Source organism: Scleropages formosus, chromosome 10 (assembly GCF_900964775.1).
Source record: "Scleropages formosus chromosome 10, fSclFor1.1, whole genome shotgun sequence".
Lineage (NCBI taxonomy): Eukaryota > Metazoa > Chordata > Actinopteri > Osteoglossiformes > Osteoglossidae > Scleropages > Scleropages formosus.
The window spans coordinates 16,714,162-16,739,983 of NC_041815.1; the positions used below are offsets into that span (position 1 = coordinate 16,714,162).

The 25,822-nt window shown below is 41.1% G+C and overlaps 1 protein-coding gene and 1 long non-coding RNA gene across 6 annotated transcripts in view; one reads left to right on the forward strand and one right to left on the reverse strand.

Annotated features, from left to right (window-relative positions):
• grik4 (glutamate receptor, ionotropic, kainate 4) overlaps positions 1–22,447 on the reverse strand; it is a 148,538-nt gene extending 126,091 nt beyond the window's left edge. For 2 of the 5 annotated variants that reach the window (XM_029255441.1, XM_029255445.1), the window contains exons 1-2: positions 21,593–22,447; positions 20,056–20,164 (exon numbers count right to left, since the gene is read on the reverse strand). The gene's annotated coding sequence lies outside the window, so the exon portion shown is untranslated. Of the gene's footprint in view, positions 1–20,055; positions 20,165–20,563; positions 20,612–21,062; positions 21,087–21,592 lie in introns of those variants that run through there. The other 3 variants (XM_029255443.1, XM_029255444.1, XM_029255442.1) reach the window with 3 other exon arrangements.
• LOC114911598 (uncharacterized) lies at positions 20,884–23,866 on the forward strand. The gene is made up of 2 exons (XR_003797952.1): positions 20,884–20,962; positions 22,845–23,866. It is a non-coding gene; the product is annotated as an uncharacterized LOC114911598 (long non-coding RNA).
• Positions 23,867–25,822: the final 1,956 nt, after the last annotated feature.

Here is a 25,822-nt window from a genome sequence, read left to right on the forward strand (position 1 = left end):
CTTGTCTGCTGTGCCGACACCTCGTCCATCCCACATGCCATCCAGCAGACTCCCCACTCCATCTCTGGGTGTGAGCCCCTCCCAGCTATATCTGTCTTTCTTCTGCATGAGTAAAAAGAGCCTTAGGACTGTAACTCTCTAACTTCATCTTCCCTAATCAGCCTGCAACCAACTACATCAACATCATTACCTGCCCTTGGCTGACTCACACGAAAGCCTCAAAAAAACCACAACACTGGCTTTCCAGGAAAATCACCATGGTTATTTTGTGTTCTGTTTGCTGCCATGCTCAGATCCCATATGAGATCTCTTTATTCATTATTCTGAGAAACCTTTGCATTTTCTTTGTTCTTCACTGAGACAGACTGACTGAAACAAGTTATTCTGAAGCACTCTCTACACACAGCAGGGACAGCACCATAAAATCAATGAATCTAAAAGTCATGAATGTAATGGAGAGGCTGTTAAAGTAATAAATATAACAGTGGGTCTAATTACTTCAGTAATCCATTATTGTTTCTACACAATGGAGCTTTTATGAACATAGTAATGGGTCCATGTAAGCTGTGTGGTTCTGCATGCACTGAAATCATATAACTCCCACAAAACATTTGCATTCAATAAAAAGACCGCGTCACCCATAACAAGGACACCTCTCCAGTCTGAATGTGTCATGGGATAGAGGATGACTCTAGCATGATTCATACATTTCAGACTGGGAATAGTGTGGGCTCATGAAAGAAGGAAACCTGGAAGGAGGAACCCCACTGTAGCACGCCGGGGCGGTCTGAAGTGGGGGCGAAGCCGGGGATGGGCCAACAGCAGCTGAACTTAATCAATGCCCTTATTTCTTTCCTCGGCAAGACCAGTGAGAAAGAGAGCGCGACTGAGAAGCCGATGTCGGAGACGACCCTGAGACGTTGGCGAATCAGGACACGACCCCGAACGCACCCTTCTGAGTGCCCCCATGACCTACCAGTTCCCTGTGCCCCCGTTTCCCCCCTTTCCCCTGTCTGTTGACCCACACAACTCTGAATAAACCCCCCCCTTTCTCGCAACCCTCGTGACTGTGCCGGCGCTTCTTCCTCACACCCACATTTACACATTCACACAGCAAGATAATTTTTACAAGAGCAATATAAAGTATGTACTCAAGGGTACCACAGCAGGAGTAGCATTCCACACAGGTCTTCTGAGTGGTCAAAGCGCTACACTACCTGCTGCCGCATCAAGAAAATCAAGACAACTAATTTGGTTCACTGGGCTTTCTGACACTCTAATGACCAAAAGAAGTTCTAGATATTCAGTGAAGGACAACCCTACCACCACTGCTTTCACAGATTAGTGAATTCATCGCCCAGCAATAACCACCTTTCCAAATATATTGTGATTCATTTTTCTAATTTCAGATTATGAAATTTTTCATTTTGTTTTTAATCATTGTTGTAACGACCCGTGTTACTGTTCTGAGCGGGAAATGTGTTTTATTGTAATTGGTTGGAGTTCGGTGATGTACGGGGAATATAAGGGGGTGTTTGCGTCTGCCGAGGGAGAAAGAGAAGAGAGCCTGGGGGCGCTAAGCAGGCTGGGAAGGCTGGCTATACGAGCAGGTGCTGGAGGAAACGGGGTCCTCGGACCGAGGGCGTTATTCCCTGTGAGTCGGTGTTCGAATAAAACGTTCGAAATGAATGCTGCCTCTGCATCCTTCTTCGCCCCATCCAAACCCACGGCACTGCGCGCCACACGATGCTACTTGCTCAGTTTCATTTTTAGATAAACAAATACACTATATGGCCAAAAGTAAACGAACATCACTTCTAAATATTGAGTTCAGGTGGTTCTGCCACATCCATTGTTAACAGGTGCATTAAAATCCAGCACACAGCCGTGCAATCTCCACTGACAAACATTGGCCATTGAATAGGTTGTTCTAAAGAGCTCAGCAACTTTAAACGTGGCACTATCATAGGATGCCACCTTTGCCACAAGTCAGTACGTGAAATTTACATTTACATTTATTCATTTAGCTGACGCAAGTCCATATTAATGCCCATGGTTTTGGTACGGAATATCCAACAAGCTCATATAGGTAAGGTGTCCACATAATTTTGGCCATGTAGTGTACAACGGGTAAACCAGTTCTGATTGAGAGCCTTGCGGAACAATACAACAGCTCACATTTGAACCTGTAACCACTCGGTCAGATGTCTTGCTCGTTTACTGCAATGTCTCCTGCTGGCCTCTCACTTTGTTCAATGGAGTGCAATAACTTCCATGAATCATTTCCATTAAGCATCAGTTCTCCTCAGCACAGGGCTCCTTTTCCATCGCCAATGTACTAGGCTCAGTGTACACACCCCCCCGCCTAGGTGAGGAATGCTGGAAGTGCCTATTAAAGCTGCCGATTGCAAGTTCTAGGAAGCATTATTCAAGGGGGTTATCTATAATTCTCACCATTACCACTTCCACCCCCATGCTGTTGGGAGCTCTGCAATTTAGGAATAAATAAATCAATCCTCACAGACTTTACCGGAGGGGATAGTATGAGGCACTGCACCATACTGTGGCTGTCACTGCCACAATCCCACTTACGACTGCCAAGCCAAACTTGCAAGCCCACGCTACAGCTTCCCAAACCAAGAATGGAAAAGGTATATGAAGACTGTACCATTTCTGATATTTCCTACTTTTTCTGCTCCATCAGAGTGGTCTTCCTTTAGAGCGGAATACATGCCTCCCTGTTATGAATATATATTTTTAAGTGAAAATGAACAAATAAATCAAGCGCCTGTTAAACTACAAACAAGTGAAATACCTGTGCAAGAACAGGGGTTTAAATACTACTCCTGCAGATAAGACTGCCCTCAATCGCCACAGCAGCAAATAGATTCATTATAATCATAAATAAGAATAATTTTTGACATGGGTATACTGTACATCAGCTGAGAATTTCAGTGCTCCTCGCAGCCAGCTCCCCAGTTTCCTTCTCTTCACGCAATATTAGACTACACGAACCTGATGTAGCCTAAGGTGATCCAGTGCCTCCAAATTAATTTGGCACACCTCAAGAGTAAACCAAGTGAACACCACTCTCTGCATTCACTTTATTTGACCTTATATCACTAAAAATAGGCCAGAAAAAGTGAGCCACATTCCAGTGCCACATCAAAGTTTCAACAGTACAACCCTGTGTGATGGAAGAATTTAACAAAATTTATAATTTTGCCCAGCTTTTTTTTAATTATAATTACCATCCCATTGACTGTCTCCTCATACCCTTTTGAGACTCTACCAAGCCAGGTTTACAGGAAAATGTTCATCAGTTGAGGAATAAATTCTGTCACCATTCATCACCCTGTCAGCCTGCTGGCCAAGGCAGGTGGTTCCCCTGAGTGCAGTGACAAAGCAACTGCCACATGCCCTCGAGACAGCATGTGCTACCATTTACACCATTCACATCTCCTGTAGTGACACAAGCGGGACTCATGTAGCCTCCATTCGAATTTAGCTGCCTGCACAGCAATATCCATGGCAGTGTGCATGCCAAAACTCAGGCATCCTGAACCAGACATGTCGAACCATCCATGGTGAACCTAAATTTGAAATAAGTCTACTAATTAAATTCAGCAGCAGTGCTTCTTCTGCCTGCATGTCCCCACGGATATCGTGTTTGTTGTACAACCTTTTGCCGCACAACAGAGGGAGCAGTTTCTTCCAGTTCCGCATAGCTCAGTAAAGAATTCTTGTTAATCTTTGGCATCTTCTAGAATGGCACTTCAGTAGGGACAGACAGGCATCAAATCTCACTGGCACAGAAGCAGTGCAGACACTGAGAGCCCTATCTCCCAATTCAATCATAGACTGAAGCAGCTGAATGACTGCAGAAACCGACTGAGAAATGTACCGTTGTGCGAGGTTAGTTTTGGGACAATCTCTATTTTGTTTGTAAACACCTTAAAGAACGGTCTTTGGATCACACTGTACAGCCCGGAGGGTTGAGTCCAAGTAAGTGTGATAAATAGCACAGCATCTGGAAACTGACTATAGGTAGGCACACCTGGGGTAAATGGGGAGGGAGAATCCCTTGATTTTTAGGCTTCTGGATCCCCTCACCTTTTAATCTTACCCCTTGCTCGTTTTACTCTGTCCTAGAATGGTAATCTGTATGCCACGCAGGATTACGGTAATGCCACCCTTTGATGTGAATACAACTGACAGCTTTACAGCAAATGTAATCCCTTTAGGATACTCAGTGGAGAAAAATGTGAATATAATAAGTATCACAAATTAAACAGCCTTTTCTACATCTTTTAACGTGCTTTTATATTAGCAGCAAGAGCAGGACTCTGGGTATTAGCCGTAGATTACTGAAAAGGTAATGAGGATAAGACCAATCACCTACTGTAGAGTAATTATGTGGTTTACCTCCAGATTTCCATTGTTTTTATAAAGGGATTGCTGGGACTCCTGAACCTTTTCCGATCTCTAATTACACTTTTGGGAGTTGGAAAACAAAGAGAACAGCTTCGCTTCTAATCCAGAATTCATGCTACCACAAAAAATCACATGCCAGTCACACTGGCTCAAAGGCAAAATGCTAACAGATGGATCAGAGACGCATGCAAATAGTTTCAAATCCAGTAAACATGGTGCAACTAACCAGAAGGATTACCATAATTAATTGCTGTTCATTTAACTTTGCTAAGCCTTACTACTGCTCAAATACTGTCAGCCCTATCTGCCTGTAATGAAGATCCATGTTCTTAATGTACAAAGCCTTCAGCTAACTTACAGTTCAATTAATTTATTTTGTGCTTTGGGGAAGACCAGCAAGACATGTAGGGAGTGATATTTTGTTCAAACAACCTTGTTAATGTATTTTTCTGTCTTTTTACGATGAATTCAAAGCAATGAAATATTTGACCTAAAAATTAATCATTGAGCACTATTCTTCAATCTCTGTTTACATGTCCTATCTTCTCACAAGTTTGCGAATGAATTAGTAAAAGGTTTATTTTAATGATTTTACTAAAAGATGCAACTTACTGAATTCTGCAATGTAAGCAACACAGAATTCGAGACAATTTTCTGGACGCTTTTTGCCACAAAATAAAACACAATATGCTCCTCTCAAATCTAAATTAACCACAGAAATGCAGTTCTGTATAAAAACGAATTAAATTGCCAGTCGCAAAGTATGAGGTTAATGGACAACCTATGAATTATGGGTAAGAAACTATTTTTGAAACACAACTAAAGAAATCAGCAGAGGATAGATGTAAATAAAGTTAAAGATATGGCGGTTAAAGTAAAAGGAAATTAAAAATGAATACAGCCAAAGGGCTAAGGGAATGGAAGATTTAATACTACAAAGTGCTTGTAGAAATGTTATATAATGCATTAAAGAGTATAACTATTCATAATGCATATAATGACTTTTTAGGGATCCTTTTATTCTCAGGCTAATGTGTCCAGAAGCACAGACACAAAACTAACTGCCTGACCCAGCTCTTGGGTCTTCTGTTTTAATGACCACTTTCAGTTATTTTTTCATTCCCACTACAAACCCATAGTACTATACTGTCTAATTCAAACAGTAAACAGGCTTTCTTGGACTTTATCAGGACCAAATAAAGGCAAAAAATATACACAAGGATTCAAAAGTTTAGAATCAACCAGAAATTTTCATGTTTTTCGATGAACTGCTAGTTTTTTTTGTCTAAGTAACATTAAGTTGAATTAAAAATATAGCCACGACATCACTACTAATGTTGCAAATGGCTATTACTGCTTGATGCGATTGCCAAGAAACTGAAGATTTCATACAAAGGTGCCCACTACTGTCTTGAGAGAAGAGGGCAAACTGAATCTAACCAGGATAGGAAAAAGAAGTGGAAGGCCAAGATGCACAACTGCACAGGAGGATAAGTTTATCAGAGTCTGTAGTTCTGAGAAAAAGACATCTTACAGGTCCTCAACTGGCAGCTTCCTTAAATAGTACATGCCAAATACCATTGTCATCTGCAGTAGAAAGATACATCATGCAAGCCCCTGTGGCCAGAGCTTGATTGGTCCAAATTTCATCATGCAACAAGACAATGATGTGAAGCATACTTTTAAGCTATGCAAAACCCATTTGGGGAAGTCAGAGTACTGTCTTTGTTGTCTTGGACAGACACAGTGGAAGATGCTTTGATGAATGTAAAGTTTGATGCATAGGGCAATTACATGAGATAAAAATAACATTATGGCATTGTCTACCAAAAGCATGGAAATTTGAGCGATTCCAAACTTTTTAACACTACTGTATTTTCCAGCATTTTCTCATTTATCTGTTAAAAAGAAGACACCACACCCACTACAGGCCATTTAGGGTCACCAATTAACTTCAAACATGTCTTTGGACTGGGAAGGAAACCAGAGCACTTGAAGCACATCCCAGATAAACACAGGGAGAGCATAAAAACACCACACAGACTGAAGCTGATTTAAGCACAAGTCTAAACACAGAGCCCAGGAACTGTGAGGCACAAGCACTAAAATATTATACATCAATATTTAATATTACCAAGAGTATGGCTTCTACACTACAGCCCACACATTGTGAAAAATCACGTAAACATGGTAGAAGAGCAATATGACAGCTGGGTTGAAAGGTGATTGACAGCCTGCATTGACAGCAGAACGCAATTAATGCACAAACACTGTTTTCTCATCAACATAGCATTTGACAACATAAATTTGAGCCCACGTTGCCAGTCACAGCTCCGGTTAACCTTCATAGAAAGCCACAAAACACCCTACAGATGCAGGATGGGTAATATATGTGTTTAAGGGTGGAACAATATTAACACTGAGCTGGGTCTGCTCTTATTTCAACAGCTTGTCCTTAAGTTTTGCAATACAGGCTAGGTAAAATACCTATAAAGGCAATAAGCAACACACACTACACAAACTATAATACTCACCACTCTAACGTGCAAATAACTCGGGCCTTATCTCAATATTTTAAGAATAAAATGTTACAGTAACTGACAGAGAAGGTAAGAAGAATTCACACAATGCTAAGAAAAACAATTATGATTAAAAACAGATGAAATCTAAAATCGTGTTTTAAAACTGGTTTGATTCCTAAAGAGAACATTTTAAACATGAGAATTACAGTATAAGTTTCAATGTAAAACCGTAATTATGTTTGTACTGCAAATTAAGGAGATCTTTGCCAGTCAAGCTTGTCTGCAGAAAATCCAAGTCTGCCATATACCGAAAATAAACAACATTACATTACATTCTTTTTGCACATGCGGCATTGGTACCTCTTCAAACCTCTGTAATTCTGGGTTCAGGCTTAAGGACTTCAAATTGACTGAAAATTAAGTATTTTACATCCGTGTGGATTCACAGATAATAGGGGATTTAAAGTGAAAAGGTTTTCTGAAACAGTTTTTTCCAGAGAGCTGTTGCAAGCTTTCTTTAACCATCTCTCACCCAGTTATTTCAACTGTTATCTTTAATAAAAGTTCAGTGAGTTGTGCACTATTGAGTCTTCTGTTCTTTGGGCTTTCTCAGCTGCACTACTGAGACAAAGCAAATGAGTGCAGAAGTCTTGACTGTATGGAATAAGCGGGACAGGAACACTGGACGGTTGATAGCATAGTGTTTAGCGCTGCTACTTTAGGCTCCAAAGGTCACCAGTTTGAATTATACCAACTGCTAGTACATTTGGGCATGATGCTTAGCTTAAAATTACTCCAGTAAAATTACTCAGCTGTATAAATGAGTAAATAACTGTAGGCATCTTAATACTGTAAAGTCCTTTGGAAAAAAGTGTTAGCTAAATAAACTAATGTAAAACTCAGAAACTGATTGGATCACATATAACATGTTTTGTATGTGTGTGTGTTTCTGTTGGCAGATCCTGAAGAACCAGTACATGTAAGTTCCTTTTCTATAGTGCTTAATTCTGAAAAATTATCCTAATAAACATACAACAGACAGCTTTTTGACAGTAAATAATGTGCAAGTGGCCTGGTGTTCATTCTGATCTATTGAATGAAGTAAAGGGACTGTAGACATCGTGGAGAAACCTGTACAAAACCCAGCACCAGGGCAGAGGGCAAGCAATGCTTCTACAATGAAATTAAAAAGGTCAGTAATACTAAAAATACAAAGGCTGAATTTCCAGGAAAGGCAATGCTGTTCTTTCCTGCAGCAAAATACTTCATCTGAATTAGACCACTAAAATATCCTGAGGTTTGAAGGGAAATGGTACAAAAACTAAGCTACTATACAATATATGCACAAGCTGCTTTGAAGAAGTTAAAAAAAAAAAAAAAAAAAATCAGCTAAGCAAGTAAATAACAGCTTGAAAGGGTGGAGCAAAGGGATAGCGCCTCTTAAAGGAATGAACAGCAGAGAGGACATCTAATAACAGTTCTGAGCATACGTGAGCGATGCAGCTGGAATTGCAAAAATGCCTTGTCAGCCTATTGAGATTCACCAGTCAGGTAGGAGAGCCAGATACAGCAAAGTCAGGAAGAGCCGCAGAGGAAGCCGTGTGGGGGACAAAGAGGAGCGGGTTGGCTTTAGAGGAGACGCAATAGATACAGCACAGCGGAACTGGGGTCCACGATATAGAGTCCGTCCAGTAACACATCCACTAAAATACCTTCAGAATAGGGCAAACTGTACTGTGGACTTTCTGCAAATTTATTTTCCATGAACATATCATATGAGGCCTTCCAAGAGGAACCTCATTTTAAAACCTTTCCAATCCTACACACAGAATCATTAAGACAGACACAACCATGCTGTTATATCAAACCGTAAAACCATTTTTTCCACTGAATCCAAATCATTTATACGAGTAACAGAACAGCACACGCAGTTTGATGTTTTTTATTGCCGTCAATAAAGGTCAGAGCAGTGTTCAAAATGACAGAGCCTCCAGGTATCTCCACAGGGCTACAGAAGCACACTGCAGCTACCCCAGCAGCCAGCGGTAATCAATCTCCCTGCGTTCAGAAGCCCCTTGAGAGATATTTCCTCCTGTCACTCAACTACAGTCATAGAGACACCCAAAAACCAAGAAATTATGTGTAATAGGTAACAATTTTATTTAATTTCTTTATCAGTCACCAAAATCCATCTTCACTGAAAATCCTGTGATAGCAGGAAGAGATTGCATATGAAACACCATAACGGTTGAAACATTATGACCATTAAAAATGAGGTGTTACATGAGACCAATATCACACACACACACACACACACACACACACACACACACACACTGACTGAAACTGCTTGTCCCAAGTGGGGTCGCGGCAAACTGGAGCCTAACCCGGTAACACAGGGCACAAGGCTGGAGGGGGAGGGGACACATCCAGGACAAGACACCAGTCTGTCACAACGCACCCCAAGCAGGACTCGAACCCCAAACCGACCAGAGAGCAGGCACAGGCCAAACCCGCTGTGCCACCGTGCCCCCCAGACAATATCATTTCAAATTTAAAAAAAAAAAAAAAAAAAAATCAAGTTATCACACTACTTTTTGAAATTTTGAGAATTTAAATGAGTCTGAAAACAGAACCAAGAAGATGTTAGGATATGCGATGTTTTCTAATTGCATACAGTTATATCTGATACAGTGCTGCAGTGGGCAATTCCAGTGTCCCTGAGTTGCTCAACATGTGTACAGTGTAAATCCAGCTCAGGGAGTCTGAAGCATGTTTTCCCCATGCTGGCACCCCAGTGATACACATGCAACAAGGTAATAGCAAGCCACTGCCTTGCCCTTCTTTGCCTCAGAAACCTCGAGTGTTCATTATGAATCACCTTTAGCTTATGGAATATCCGTCCAAAATTCCCTCCTATCTCATACAAACTTACCATGTTACCACACTGTCCTCCATGCTAGCATTAGAGCACCGGAGGGAATCTTAAAAAAACATATACAGCACTGACAACAGGCTTCTATAAGATATGGAAACATGAAGACAAAGGAAATGGGGTGTAAGTAGAAGTCCGGAGATTGCACACTGTCATGCTGCACATTTCACAGCAAGCAGAATCAATAATTGGTGGCATGAACTGACTCCTGAGCTCTACTAATTCCACTGTAAGCACTAAATACTATGGCTATGGATGCTGCTTACATCATCACTGAGAAGTACACACACACACACACACACACACACACACACACACACACACTTTCAGAACCGCTTGTCCCATACGCGGTCACGGGGAACCGGAGCCTACCCGGCAACACAGGGCGTAAGGCCGGAGGGGGAGGGGACACACCCAGGACGGGACGCCAGTCCGTCGCAAGGCACCCCAAGCAGGACTCGAACCCCAGACCCACTGGAGAGCAGGACCCGGTCCAACCCACTGCACCACCGCACACCCCTCACTGAGAAGTAATATATGTTAAACACTGTTGGTGTTTTTAGTCACTAGATTTTCAATGCCTTAACAGGAATATTTCTGCAAAATTTACTAGCACATCATACATTTCCACATAATTCTCATTCATAATGCTTAACATTTTACTGAAGCCATTCAGTGTCTGTAGTCCTAAGAGTACAAGGGCTGCACTCAACTTTCTTCTTCCTTCACCCATCTCCTGCTGCCCTTCTTTGCATTGTGACAGAAGGGTCAACATCATCTTACAGCAGCCACTTCCTCACTACACCACAGAAAAGTCACCTTCTGCCAAGTTACTGAATATTGCCACTTCACAAAGCTAACTAATGGAGGGTGACCCCCATGTCTCTGTAAAGTATAGGACGTCCTAGTGTTTCAGCGTGCATATTATGCTGTGCATGGCACTACCTTTAATTTGTATGTTCAACTAACATTATCACATAACCGCATAGTACCCAATGCCTACGGTGTGGGTACTCCTTAGTGTTTTGGCTCACTTTCTTATGGCTAGGTAGAGCAATCTGGTCATTTCATCATCTTCTTGGAAATGACCTTCACTACAAGTGTGGGGTCATGCAGCTGCCAAATGACTGCTCTTGACCATTATGGGTGTGACTGTTTCCTATCTGCCAAACAGAGCCACTCACTTTGAAGTGGCTTTAAAGTGCTTCATGAGAATTGCTCATCCTTGGTTTGAGAATGTTCTTGTATTGCAGGGGAGTTCAGTATGTGTTCATAGCTCTGCTGTGAAATACTTATATTTGTATCTGTTTTGATATCTGATTATGCTATATGTGTCAGATTAATATCTACATGTGTTCTGTTTAGGTATTGCAATTATATGTAATATTGCAAGTTCTGAATATGGTTTGGTCAAAAAATGGTAGAGCTTGTGGTATATAGCAAAGCCCTGAGTAAAACTAAGGGAGATGAGGTCTACAAGACCTTGACAGTGTAAGTAGTTGTACAGCCATTGTAAGCTATGTTCAGTTCAGTTTTACATTTGGACCTGCAAATAACCCAGCACTCTTCACAAGAACATTAAACTATTTTTCTCGCACTGAATTTCTGTGTCTGTGACTTTGCCATTAAAGAAATCTGTGAGCCCAATATTCTCTCTCTCTGCTAAGTTTACCCTCAACCAGGAATGTTGCTGTGACACCACTGCAGGAAGTTTTGACTATCCCTTATTCATTAGCATTGCCTAAATGGATGCTGGGCAGGCTACTGTTTCTCAAAACAGGAAATACAACCCAACTGCTATTCATCACTCCTCTACAGCCAAAAATCCCAGCATAGCAAAAGAAGAAGCACAAAACCTTTCCACCAATCTCACCAGCTGTAGCAATGCATACTGATGACAGCATACTACTGTAGATTCCCTCTCTCTGCACAAACATCTGAAGCTGCAAATGGCAAGAAACAGGGTTACTTTAGGAAACAGATCCTGAGATACACTGTGCTCTCACATCCCAGAAAAAATGAATGCACTGACATGAACTTTGACCCTTATGTATAGACTGTGCTGTGTGGTGTTGACACAAGGGAACTGTGATATCACTGTGAAGACACTTTAAAGTCTAATAACAGAGCTGTGTTTGATGTTGATGGCTGTAAAGGCTGTATTAGTCTGAGACCATGAGTCCATAGCCTGATAGGACTGCATCTTCCAGAAAATTTCCACTTATCTCTCACTTAGACGGGTTCATTGTGCAAGAACAAATGTACCTTCCTCAGTCTTGCTCATCTTGCACATCCATCCACCCATCTGTGGCAGGACTGAGAGATGTCTGCCAAACCTTTGCTTTGTCATCAACACAAGAAAAGAGATAAATCAGCTTGACAGCAGATTCCACTCGCCGTCCATTAAAGATGAATTCATTTTCTACTGATGTAATTGCTCACACTAAATACTGATATTCAGCTGCTTACTATAACTGAGGTCTTAACAAACAGCTGGAAGAATTAAAACAAAGACAGGCTAACATACTGGTGTTCTTTCTATCTCAACTGAAGTTAACATGGAACCCCCAAAATTATAGAGGTCCACCTACCTGGGGTCGTGGGCCCAAAGCTCAGGTTGGCCACATCCAAGAAAAATCCCTTACTAATCAACAACCATGTTTCAAGAGAGTGTCTTTCTCTGCTGACATCATGCTCTCAGAGAAAACCTGGTAAATTCCGGTAGTAAATCTGATCGAAGAATAGCAATGATACCAAAGGTACAGGCAAAAAGGAAAAGATTGACAGTCTTGTAAAACTCTCTCCAGAACATTGCTCCATACCAGGTAAATCAATCTTGATTTAGTTAGACATCCTTTGCCCCCCTGTAACCTCTAAGCATATCAAGAAGTAAAACTAAATGCATACATTGCAAACACACTGTCAGTTGGTGTTCTAACACACAAAAAAATCTAACGGAAAGAGTGCAGACAAGCATGTAAGAGAGCATGAAGCCTTGCCAAGTGAATATGGAGAGTCTCAGTCATGCACGGCTGCTCAATCAGCCAATTATCCACCTCGAGCAGACAACAGACTGTTGAAAGGTCTTTGTGATAGATAGGAGAGCAGGGAAAAGAGAAAACAAAAGAAGGACAGCAAGAAGAGATCTTCAGTTGTGCATCGAAGTTAGCACAGATGTCAGATTTCTGTCTGTTTGTGGCACACAACCCATGTTTTTGACACAGTTTATTTGAAGGAATATTCTTTGATCACAGCTTTTATTCGCTTTGAAGACTGCTCTGAGAACTTCTTATATGTACACATCGTTCTGGAGAACCACAACTGTCTGCAGTAACTACACACTTGACAGCTAACATCTATATTAAGCAGAAGTCAAACATTTGCCAGACAACTGCTAAAACTGGCTGGATTCAATTAGTGAAAACTGATTGATGGAAATAAAATGTTTACATATTTTCATTCAGTTATTCTTAAAACATTACCTTGCACAGTTAATTTATATAAATATATCCTGTACTAAAAACTATTTTGTGTAACAAAAGCCATTCATCTACATTAATTTTAAATATTGTCTTACAATAACATAGACTACTTGTCAAATTGTGTGATCATGCTGTGTACAGTGCAGACGCTAAGTACCATTGGAGACCTTCTGCACAGCAGTCAGACTTCATATGCCCATTCCATCCCGGACTCATAAGTTAAGTTACCGCTGAGGATGAGTGGTGAGACAGAATCCTCTCCACCCCATGATGAAGGCGATTCCATGTGCCTGCAGCTTAGCAGCTAACCCCGATGACTTGTTCCAAGGGAACACTGTTTCTGAGCGCAACGTCAAATTCTGTTTATTTCACACTTGAATGTCTCTTCCCTAATAGTAAGGAGATACTGAAATGTCTTGGGTGCCCTTTACTCAGGTTCTCTTGTGGTGCTGATTAGGTCCAGTGTACAGTTAAACTTAAAGTGGCTGTGCTCTGTGTCTTGGAACCTGTCTATTCTCAGAGCAATTGGCTCAATTAGCATTCTGTGTGCAGGACTAAAGCACTGCAGGACAATGATAAAGGTATGACACCTGCCATCTTTGACTGGCAATCAGATGCTTGCATTTTGCCTATTTATAAGCAGGATATGTGAGTTATCAACAGTCTGTCAAAGGTGTGCTATGGTATGTTTCTAGTCCTAAACAGCTGTGTATCTTACCTGGAATTAAGTAGTGTCGAGTTGTTGTTGCTTGTTTTGACAATGTTATGGGATGCGACTTACACAGAGGCTGGGATTTTGGAAACCATGTGTGCCACAATCCCAGTGATTTGATTCCCTGTCAGTCAGTCCTGTGGCATCACGGGTCATCTCTGTGAAGACTAAAAGACAGCTGGAAGTGTAGCTGCCATTATGTTGTCATGAATAATGAACCAGGACAGGTGTGCTCCTCCAGGTGGGCCAGTGTTGGTGACCAGTGATCTGGTACCTTAGCTGTTGTTTAGAATGACATGCTGGCACAGATCTGAGGTAGAGGAGAACATGCTGCTGTGCTTCTGTTGGCTACAAGAAAATCACAGCCAGGGAACATAAGAAATACACGTGATTTGTCTCATGAGATCTGCAACAAAAGTGAAATTTGTGTTGAAAGACAGGTCGTAACTGTGATTACACCCACACCAGTGGAAACAGAGATTTCACCATCATGTGGGTACTGTTGATTGTCTGATAATGGAATGTGAGATGTTTCAGTGAGAACCTCATCGCTCCACTATAAACCAATCATAGTTTAACAGTGCCAGAAAGTTTAAACATGGTAAGAAATTCATTCCAACATTCTGGAGGTGACTTTGAAAGTCCTGATATGGAGAAAGAAATGCAGATTCACACATGAAAGTGATATACAAGATGTCCTGGGCATGTTTAGAGGAGGGAAATTTGAAGGTGGTTAGTGAACTTAGAAAATTCATCCCTATGATATTCATTTACAGAACTGTCTAACACAACTGAGAAGTAAGATATGGAATTTAAAATTAAAATCAAGATCTATAATAAAAAAATTAATTTCTATCTCCAAGATGACTATGCTGACAATGCCTCCAATAACAGTGTTTTCCTTTGAAGACCATATTTCACTCTGTTAAGGAACCACAAGTCCCACTTTACTGATATAAACACCATGATTATACAAATTTCAAACTCATAACTGTCATGGGAGCATAGCTGTCACCAAATGAATATTCTTGTCTAATGAGTGGTATCATGCTATATCCAACAGGAATCCCTATTATACACTGCAGCATTCATGAATGTTATTTGTAATATATCAATACGGTTCATTAAGTAAAAGGAGATTTTTGACAAAGTCAACTTATGACGCAGTCATTGGAATGAAACCCAGTCTTAAGCCGAGAACTACCTTGAATACCTTGTATTGTATGAATTTCATTGATTTTTAATTAATGTAGCCTACATGTTAAACACGATAACACAACTCAAAGATATGCTCAAGAAGCATTTTAAGCTTCTAAAAGCAATGTTCTGACTAGCTCATATTACATATAGTAGCACTGTGTGTTCTGACGAAGTGAAGAGTGTGCTTGAGAGAAACTACATGCACACGTGTAGAGAAGCTGCCAGTTTACTGGGAATCCTAGTCACACATAAAAAGACAATGGAATGATCACGGAAGTTACATACAGTATATAGCAGCATTTCCTCCTGGGGTCTTCATTTCCATTCATGAATCCTGTGGCTGAGACCACAGTATGAGGGTAGCCCCGATTTTGACATGCCTTTAAGACTGCCACTTAGGCTGCCAATAATTTCTACTGCACTCAGATAACAAGTTTAACAAATACAACCAAAATTCAACCAAATCACACTGTGGCTCACCACAAACCAAAGTATTATTCGTGGATGCTGAGTTGAATCCAAAAGGGAAAAGAGGCATTAATTGTAGATTAACTGCATGTGGAGTTCAATGTTCATGAGACTTGCATTATTTAAGCAGTCAGTTTCAGGCCTATACATGTAATTTTTTTTTATATCTTCCATGAATGACTTGTTAATTTTACAAGAGGCAATGCCACACCTGTTTCTGATGTATTGCTAGGGCCAATGACTCGAGGAGAAACCTTTCTGAGCATGGTCTTTGATTTTCTCTGTCTTGCCTTATGAGCTTGTCGTAGCTCATTGATACGGTTTTGGTGACGCACTCAGGCTTGATGTAGGGAATCTTGACTTCATTTATGTTATAGCACTTGCCACAACTAAACAAGCCACAAGAATGTCCTGTGGTTCCCTGTAATTCATCTTGTACAAAAAAAGACTTATTCCACTATGAAATGTCTGACAGCCCAGCCACTTATAACCTTGAAGCTGAAACTGCCTTTTCCTCAAAAAGGTTGATACAGTCAAGGTATTCTGGCTGATGTTATTAACCTATGATGTATATTATTTTAGATAACCAAAATGGTGAGCAAGATAAAAGTTTAAATTGAAAATGTTTAAAACCTCAAACACTTTAACTCTAAAGTTTAATATCTCAAACCACACATTTGTTAAACAGAATTAAGAGGTTCAAAGGTCTGCAGGAAAAAGAGTTTTAAAGGTTTTGTACTTCTGCACTTCCTCTGTTGCTGGGATTTCAGCAGTTTTCTTTACTGAGTTTACAGATTAATGGCAGCCCCCTTAGGAACACATTGCCATATTGCCCTTCCTCATCACCTGTGCCCCTGCAGAAACAATCTTGCTTCTTTCTGTCCTCCCTTCTCCTGTGCTTTAGAGCTGGCCGGACCACCAAGACAAAGCGGTAATCCCAAACGCCTGCCAGTTGGAATCCCAGGAGAAGTACAGTTGTTTTTACCCTTAACACGAAGTTTCACCCAAGTAGCTTTAAGAATAATTTCCACTTGTACAAAGCATGGAATTGAGACATATGGAAGTCTTACTGATAGGAAACGAAAGAAGTATAGCAATTGTAAAATAATTTTCAGACAGGCCTATGGACTAAACAGTGTCATCCTGGTTCCTTTCTGATATTACAAGTAGTTCAGTTCTGAAAGTTCCTTTTAAGAGGTGCTAACTTCCCTTGAAGCCCACTTTTGTCCACCATTCCTGACTCATTCTGGGGGTCTATCTGAATTGAAATAGGTTCTTCCATGGCACCAGGGTCACCTTTGAGCCTCCCCTTGTCCATTGCCCCACTCTGTTTCTTGAAGTCTGGCTGGCCTGCCCAAGGAGCTTCAATGCATATAGCAACCTTGAAGTGCACACTGAACACAGTGAATATCGCATGCTACTAGTGAGTCTCTTCTCCAGCTTTCTACAGCAATCCATCTCCCAAAACACAGCATATTTACAAACAGCACATAGGCAATGTCATTTTCAAAAACTGGGGCTTATTTAACGAAACCTTTCAGTTCTTTATTCAGTAGGAATAAAGTGTCCCCAACCAAAATCTTGTTTCTTTTAAAGAATCTTCAACAGCAACATGTTTTTCTGAATACAAATATCCCACTTATGAAGTACTGTAAAGGCAATCCATGGTATTTTTTTCCTCTGGATGTACAGTTTTCTGTTTAGGGATTAAGAGAATTTGCAGGCTTCTATCAAAGAATTCCTTCTACATATTCTGTCTGCCTCTGGTTATGATGAAACCCAGGATATAAATGTAAGGCGGAGGTAATCGCCTCGACTTTCTCTATCCTGTGTGTCATTTACAAAGAAGCAACTGGAGAAGTCTGTGCATGGGTGAGCCACACAAATCACACACACACACCTACTTTACTCTCTTGGGACCAGGACACTGCAATGCTCACAACATTCAGTTCAAATGTAGGGTAGAGATCAGCTCTGCCAGCATTAGTGGTAAAAACAAAAACACATTAACGTGACAATGTTGCAATAAAGCATACAAAATAGTTACAATGTGTGATGGGGGGGACAGCTGGTAACGTAGTGGTTCAAGCTACTGCCTCTAGATCTAAAGATTATACGTTCGATCCCCACCTCCGGCTGTAGTGCTCTTGAGCAAGGTGCTTACCCTAAAATGCTCCAGTTTTTTAAAAAAAAACAGCTGTATAAATGGATAAATAACTGTAAGACTGTAATAACATTGTAAGTTGCTCTGGAGAAAAGTGTCAGCTAAATGTGATGTTCTGCAACTAAACAGATTACTAAAACCAAACAGCTCAAATTATCTTTAAACTACATTTATGTGCTAAACATAGTTGTGCAGAATATAGGATAATAAAAAAAATATGATGTTTATTGTGTGCTTAGCTGGTACAGACCTTGAGATACTCTTGTCTGAAATGATCCCTCTGGGTTTAAACTGAGAATAGACAAGGGTCAGCGTTGTGTGTTCTTAAGGTTCTTGAATGTCCAAAGATGTGCTCTTGTCACATTTCTGCTAAATTACAACAGCCCTCTCTCTGTCTAACTTTCACAACAAAGACGGTGGTCTCCACCTCCTATTCAACTGATTAAGCTATTCATGGACATTACTTTGGCTCTAACAGTGGCATCATGCAGAAGTATCTGAACACACATTTACTCCATCAGCAGTTCACAGTGAAAGCACAACCATTCCAAATAGATAGTGATTCTAAATTAAAGCATGGATAGGTGTGAATTTCCATTTAGTGAGGAACAAGTTCAAAATTCAGGAAAGAATAATCATCTTTCTCCTTGCTTCTTTGAAAAAATGCTTATTAATATTTTTTCAGATTTAATATCAGCACTTCAATAATTTAGAATCAATTTCAGCAAATCCTTTACTTCTCTTAGCCTAAAGCATTTTAGCATAAAATATCAATGTGATGACATCTATTGTGCGACTGTAACATGATAATGTGTTTCCCATTGTTTTCAAAGACCTGAGGGAGTCAAGTCCCATCACCTCTTTACAACTGCGGAGAGCTTAGCGTTCTGTCAGTTACTGTCTCCAAAAATGATTAGCATTTCTGATGAGTGACAGCTGCCTCATTAATGTCATCAAAAGACAGCAATCTTGAGAAAAACACAAGTCAGACTACCTCAGAATTTCAGCAGGAATAAAGGGCAAGACTAAAATTAGACATTAAGGGAACCTCTTTAAAAAAAAGTATAACTGAATTTACATAATGAAATATCACATTTTTTTCCAAGAATGTATGTATGTATGGTGAAAGGGATCTGCTTCAAATCTCATTGCTATTGTAGTACCCAAAAGGTACCTACCCTGAGTCAATACAGTAAGAATACCCTGCTGTATAAATATTAATATTTTCATAGCATGTATAGCTACAGTATTTGCAGCATTTTATCTAACACTGTAAACCACTTTGAACAAAGATATCAGTTAAATAAAAGTTAATAATTTACACATTGTATGCGCATGTATTTGGTTGTCTTTCTTGTATAAGAAATGAATGGCTTATGTGAGCAGTTAGGCAGGACTATGAAGTTAGTTACCCTAGTATGTCAGCATCCCAGACTGAGACATTTGGTGCTTACAAATATAAAATAACTACACAACAAATAAAATATAATGTTTGACTGAAAACCAAACTAGTGATAAAAAGTGGTTAAGACTTATTTCTCTCATCAGGAGGAGAAATGTCAGATTTTCAGTGTGCTGAACGTTTTGTGTCGAAGAAAACTCTCCTGTGGTCTTTGGGTTAATAATATCATACATAATACAGAGCTCGGTATGGTCTAATATGCATGCATAAATAAACAGAAAGGAACACTGAGATGGATGCAAAAGCAGATCAACGCCACAATGTGGGCAAATCACCTAAAGTCACTTGTTGTTAGGAACTGCAACTCCGTTCTTTAAGATCATGGACCGGCATCATGTCAAAATTCTGTGCGCGAGGAACGGACGGAGAAGGCTTAGCGATGCATATTCTCTCCTGAAGTAAAGAAATGTTTAAAAACAAAAGATTAAAATAAAAACTGAAAGGTCGTACATCACGACGAACCCAAGAAGAGAGGGAATTTCTGCACTGCCGCGCACTCTGCAGCGCAGAGTCCCTCTCGAAAAACAGTCGCGCAGTTTCAGGAGAAGACAGGGGGGGAAAAGATGACAGGTGGGAAGATGTTCTGCCAGTTCGTCTCGTGCGAGAATCGCGAGGGAATCCGCGCGGCGCAGGTGTGGCTGAGGCGCCGGAGCCCCCGCTGACCTGTCCGCCTTACCTGGCTCGTGACCATCAGCTCCCCGCTGCTCTTCTTCCCCCCCCCGGTCGTTCCGCCGATGCGCGCTCCTGCTCAGCGTCTTCGCGTGCCGGCGTCTCACACGAGCCGTCTGTAAATGACAGGTGGTCACAAAATCTGTCACCCTCTTGTTTTCGGGCGCGCAGTTTGTCACTCACTGTGCTCCCCGACACACGGCCACACCGAACTGTTCCCAACAGACGATTATGTCGTCGTTAACTCAGAAGGACCGCCTGGCATCTTTTTCCACTGGATCGTGGATGTATCCATACTATCATCAGAGTTGAAAAAACAGCGTTCCTCTGTAAGTACCACTACCGGCAGCATCCAAACACTGGGGCAAAAATGTCTAATATCCGACCCTTATTATTATATCCAGTGGGAAAGGTAGTTCAGTTCTTCATTCTTTCTTGCCCAGGTTAGAGGGTCCTTCGCCCTCCGATTTGGTGCCGTGTTCTTGGAGCACGTGAACACATGTACAGGTAACTACCCTTCGCCTGGCGGGGCGCGCACCCGCGCTCGTGCCGCAGCTGACCGCGGATAGTGCGGAGAAATGCCGGCTTCTCTGAGTACCCCCACCAGCGCACGCTACACAGCCTTCGGGTATCCACTCTGCCGCTAGACACTCTTTCCCGGTACTGTGACTGGCCGTAGAAGAAAAAGGAAAAAAAAAAAAAAACATTAAAGAGGCGAGTGGCGTATTAACGTCACAGCGGCAAAACGCTAGGAAACGCGGACGCACAGGGCGCCTAACCCCCCCCACTCCCTGCCTCCCTGCCTCCCTCCCCGTGAAGCCACTCTCCGCGGCTCCGTGAGCGCGCGGCGCCCGATGATGCGGACGGATGCCCAGCGCGTGCGTTACAGGAGATCCCACAACTTGCTTTCTGAGGTATACATATTTTAATTAACAAAATACATATATTTTCAAATAATAAAGATGTCATATGAACTTGGCAAAGCAATTCACCCGTACGTATTAATTCACTTACCAAAAAATAAAGTAAAATTAGCTAGGTCTATTCTAGTATAGGCTATATAGTATATACTATATATATATTATATAGGGGGTGGTTTTAGTTGCTTTCGTTTCGTGACGCCGTATCGTATGTGACAACGTACTAATCTATTAGTAACATAGCTACATTAAAATTACATTAGAGATGGAAAAAACAAACAATAATACTGAGAAAAGCTCGACAACGATATGCCATGCAGCCAAGTACACTACTAGCCTAGGTGAAAGCGACTGTGTGTGAGTGACTGTTCGGCTCCAGCTAAGCTAGGGGGACCCATGCCTGTTTGAAGGCTCCCAGCAGCTGCCTGCCTGAACTTGTGTACTTGATCATTAATGTAACCGCCGCCTTACCCCACGGACATGATTGATAACACATAAAAGTAAGCGCCTTCTAGTATTAATGAGACTTGCGGCATTGAAAGTGCTGACGACAAACTTGCTACTCATACATAGTGCTGTGGCCCAGTCCCGGTCCTCCCCTCTTCGGTTTATTTATTATTCTACCTGTTGTTTTTTCATTCTGTGAGCAGCGGCGTCGTTAGTACAGTTTTAAATATCCATGAACCGTCTGTCTTCGTTTACCACAGGTCTTACACGCGGCGTTCTGGAAACTTCCTTTTTCACAGCGCCGGGTCGGGAGTCAACCGTTCGACGCGAGTTTACCTAAGAATCTGGCAGACCCACCGTGTTTTCAGACTAGTGTTGGAAAACATTTCGCTTCTCTTACGTAACAAGTCGGAAGCTTGTGTTTTGTGGAGAGTTTACCCTTTGTCCAGACATCATGACGCGAATCTGTGTTTCCTCACACACTTAAATATCCGAGCTTCCTGGTGATGCGAGCTGAACTATTAAGTACTTCGTCAGTTATTTAACTTCCCCGCTTAGGTGAAGCAACGCAGCCTTCTTTACCTTATACAACTGCACAATTTTAACATTTCTTAGTAACATTTATATCAGGGAATGGAACTTGAACCGCTCCGCTGGAAGGCAGAAGTACAACAATACTCCAGATGAAGTCCTTATTAATTTAAAAGGCAGCCTAAGGGACAAACCCACACAGAGATTTTAAGGAAAAACAACTTGAAAACCTTAATGCCGCTTAATTCTTTTAAATGAATTATTCATCAGAGGAAATGGTGCTCCCTGGCAGACTTACCTCCACAGAAAACCCCCTGTAGGACACAGTGTGTTGCTACCAAACTGCTGTACCAGTAGGACACCACACTGTTTACCACAAGGTTGTTGAATAAAATGCCAAGAGAGGCTGTCGACTCAGATCCTTTATTTAGTGTACAGTAATAATATGCAGCTACAAAGATGTTTTAACTGCTTTACCGCAAGCCACAAAGATGCTTTGAATAACACCTGATAAGTACATCAATAAATAATGAGTCTCACCAGCAGGAGCCATAAGACAGCTTGTCTGTGTAAAACTGAACAGCATGTGGGCAAAACCCAACTGAAACATCTTCAGAAAGAAAGGAGCACACCTCAATACATAATTGATAATGGTAGAGCGTAATGACAAAGTTTAAAGTTGAAAATGGGAGGAATACGAAGAGTTCCACGTTTTTTGGTGCACTAAAGAGCCAGACCGAGCCCAGCTCCAGTGGCAAGTTTGCACCGAGGCCACGGAACAGGCACATCGAGGGCGAGGTACTGAGCCAAGGCTGATGAAGTGTGTCCAGAGCAGCATGTCAGGGCAACAATGCATCAGAACATCAGCCATGTATTTACTTCTCTTTCCATTTGACAGCAAACTGACAAGCTTCTGAGAAATAACACCAACTGGGTGAAAGCGGGGCCAGTGAGCGATGGACAGGCTACGTCCCAGCGCGGGTCCACTGCTGGGCTACTGTTGCTGCCGTTAATGCCCTCTGCCAGCCTCCCTCCATCACTTTCAGCCACTGCAGCTACAGCTTAATGAATACAGATGACTGTAAGCTTCCCATGCTAGGAGGGGCTCTTAAAGTTTCACAGCACCATTGGTTTGCTGTGTGGTGAGGCAACGGGTGCAAATGTGCACCTTGACTTTTGGAGCATGGAGTCTATGTTCCCTGTAGTTTTACACCAGCTCCTGTGCCCAGAGTACCAGAGCACAGGTACGCAGGTCAGGGTGGCCTGATCGTGGTGCAAAGCCATATGCACGCTGCAGATGTTGTATGGAACAGCTGTCAAGAACACCCCTATCTTAGCAAGTGATTAAGTGGGAGCAGCATTTTGCTTCATACTCAGATTGCACCCCTGTCACTAGGCTTTATAATCAGAGAACTATATCTAAGCTCCACACTGCAAGTCATCAGTGGATTTTTAACACAAACGGATAAAAGATTGTTTTATAGAAGATGCTGCAGATGTTTCAGTAACAGTATAATATCACAGCTGAAGAGCATAAGAAGACATTTCAATATTTTTTGCAACTGGTATTATAATGCTTAATATTTTATACACACTGTATGTCCTAAAATGTTCTATCATATTTGCTCAGTAAGTTTCCAGCACATCTGGAGAAAGTATATATGCCCAAGATAAAGCTGGGCCAACTGTTCTTAAATTCATTCTGGATCAGTTCTTGACAGTGATGATTTATATATTCACTGTATATGTAAATGTTCATTCAGCACAGGGGAAAATTATTTCAGTCCTTGTGTTCCAATTAGTACTTGATTACTAGTGGATTAAGTATAACTGCAGCCAAAAATGAGAGCTGTCCTTGGCTGATTTGTGAGAAGAGTCACACTGATTCAGTGCTATTAAAAACAATTCCACAAGAATTCATTCCATCAAAGTTTGTGTTAGTGACCCTTGCATAAATGCTTCATTATATCTATAATGATACTTACAAGAATGAATAATTAAACAGTGAAATGTAAGTCTGAAGAGGGAAACAACTTAAGTGCTGAATAATACTCAGGACACACACTTTCTTATTGCCCAAGCTCTTAAATAAAACAGTAAACTCTAATTTCAAAAAAGTTTCTTCAAATTTATAAATTACACACATTATGAGTAGCAAAGTACAGCAAGTACAAGCAAGTGGGATAAATTCCTGAATCATTTGATATGATTTCATATTATTTGCTAATTACACTCCAAGTGCGCTCAAACCAAATTGTAGTGTTTGCTCAAAATTATCCTTAATGAATCCTGCTGATAAACAAATGGGCACTCTCGTCTGTTCACCAAATATGTCCTTGGCAGATTTGCACACTACACATGCATCCAGCAGACTTCACATCAATGGAAAGCTGTAAGCACATATTTTTAGCTTACTGGATTGTCTGCTTTATGCAAATGAATAATGCATCACCGAATCATTAGAAATAAACACAAAGGTACCCTATCGCTAATCACCACCACAATAAACAAAAATAAGAATAGTGACAATAGCCCATAATACAGTGAAAAAGACATCACTGTACTTACAGGGCCTCACCAATCCATTCACTGTAGCAAGAATGCTACCCACTTTCACCTCTTGCTGCTTGCTTGTCCCACTCAGGAGGGGCCCAAAGTTTGAAGTCCACAAGTTCTGTATAAGTCCCAGTGTGTTGGAATAAACTCCCTCTCTCACGTTAACAAAAAAAAAAAAAAAAACCCACTTCTGAATACTTTACAGCATTAAAGATGGGTCTTAAGACTTACCTCTTTCCAACCCACTTCCTTCCCAAGTTCCTGATAACTCTGAAAATACATTCATCACCACCTGCTGCTTTCATGGATATATCTGTTAATTGTATGTCACTTCTATATGTAGCTACTTGAATAATGTACAGTGAGTACATAAATAAGCTGAGCTTTAATCATTGTGTTTGTATCAAAAGCTCTTCATATGATGTGGAATGTACTTTTGCTTATTCCAAATTACACTTAAGAAAAATATCTGTCAAATGCATAAATGCAAATCTAAACAGCATGACCTAACCATATACTGCAGTATACAACCTTGAAAATTACCATTCCAAATTTCCAATAACTTGATATCCATAATACAGTACAAGCATTCCTGATGAAGAGGATATAGCTCCTAAGCACACGAAAAAAAATTGTTTGTTCAGAATGAATACGCTGGAGTGAATTGCTATTGATCTGCTCGAGCATGTTGAAGGGATGTATTAATTAGTAACGATTTACATTAAGTGCACTCATATCATCTATTAAAAGTACATTACAATGGTTTATATCCTGCCCTAAGTAATACTGATACATGCATAGGACTAATTAGCTTTAGAAGGACTCACAGACAGTGAGTGGTAGGAGCTGGGAGTACAAGTTACAGAAAGAAGAAAGGGATGGGGCGACTCGGACAATCCGTCTTCTCCCTTGATTTACAAACCTCAACACTCCACACTGCAGCACAGAGTTTTAATGACTGGGGATGTAGAAGTAGCATTAATCCCTCAATGACCCATTCCTCACTGTCTACAGGTTGTCCACAGCTGTATCTTTCAAACACAAGGTTTTTGGGCTAAAAGCAAAAGGGTACTTGCTTACCTGAAACCAGGAAATCTCAATTCAGATGATACAGACATCAAACCCTATAAAAAAAAAGGTTGAATATCCCTGCACTAAACCCACCAGGACAGGTCACATAGCAGGTAGCACTGTTGTCTCACAGCTCCTGGGCTATGAATTTAGATGCAGGTTTGAATCTGGCTTGATCTGTGTGGAGTTTGCTTGTTCTGCCTGTATTTCTGTGGGTTTCTGCCATCAATCCAAACACCTGTTTCATGT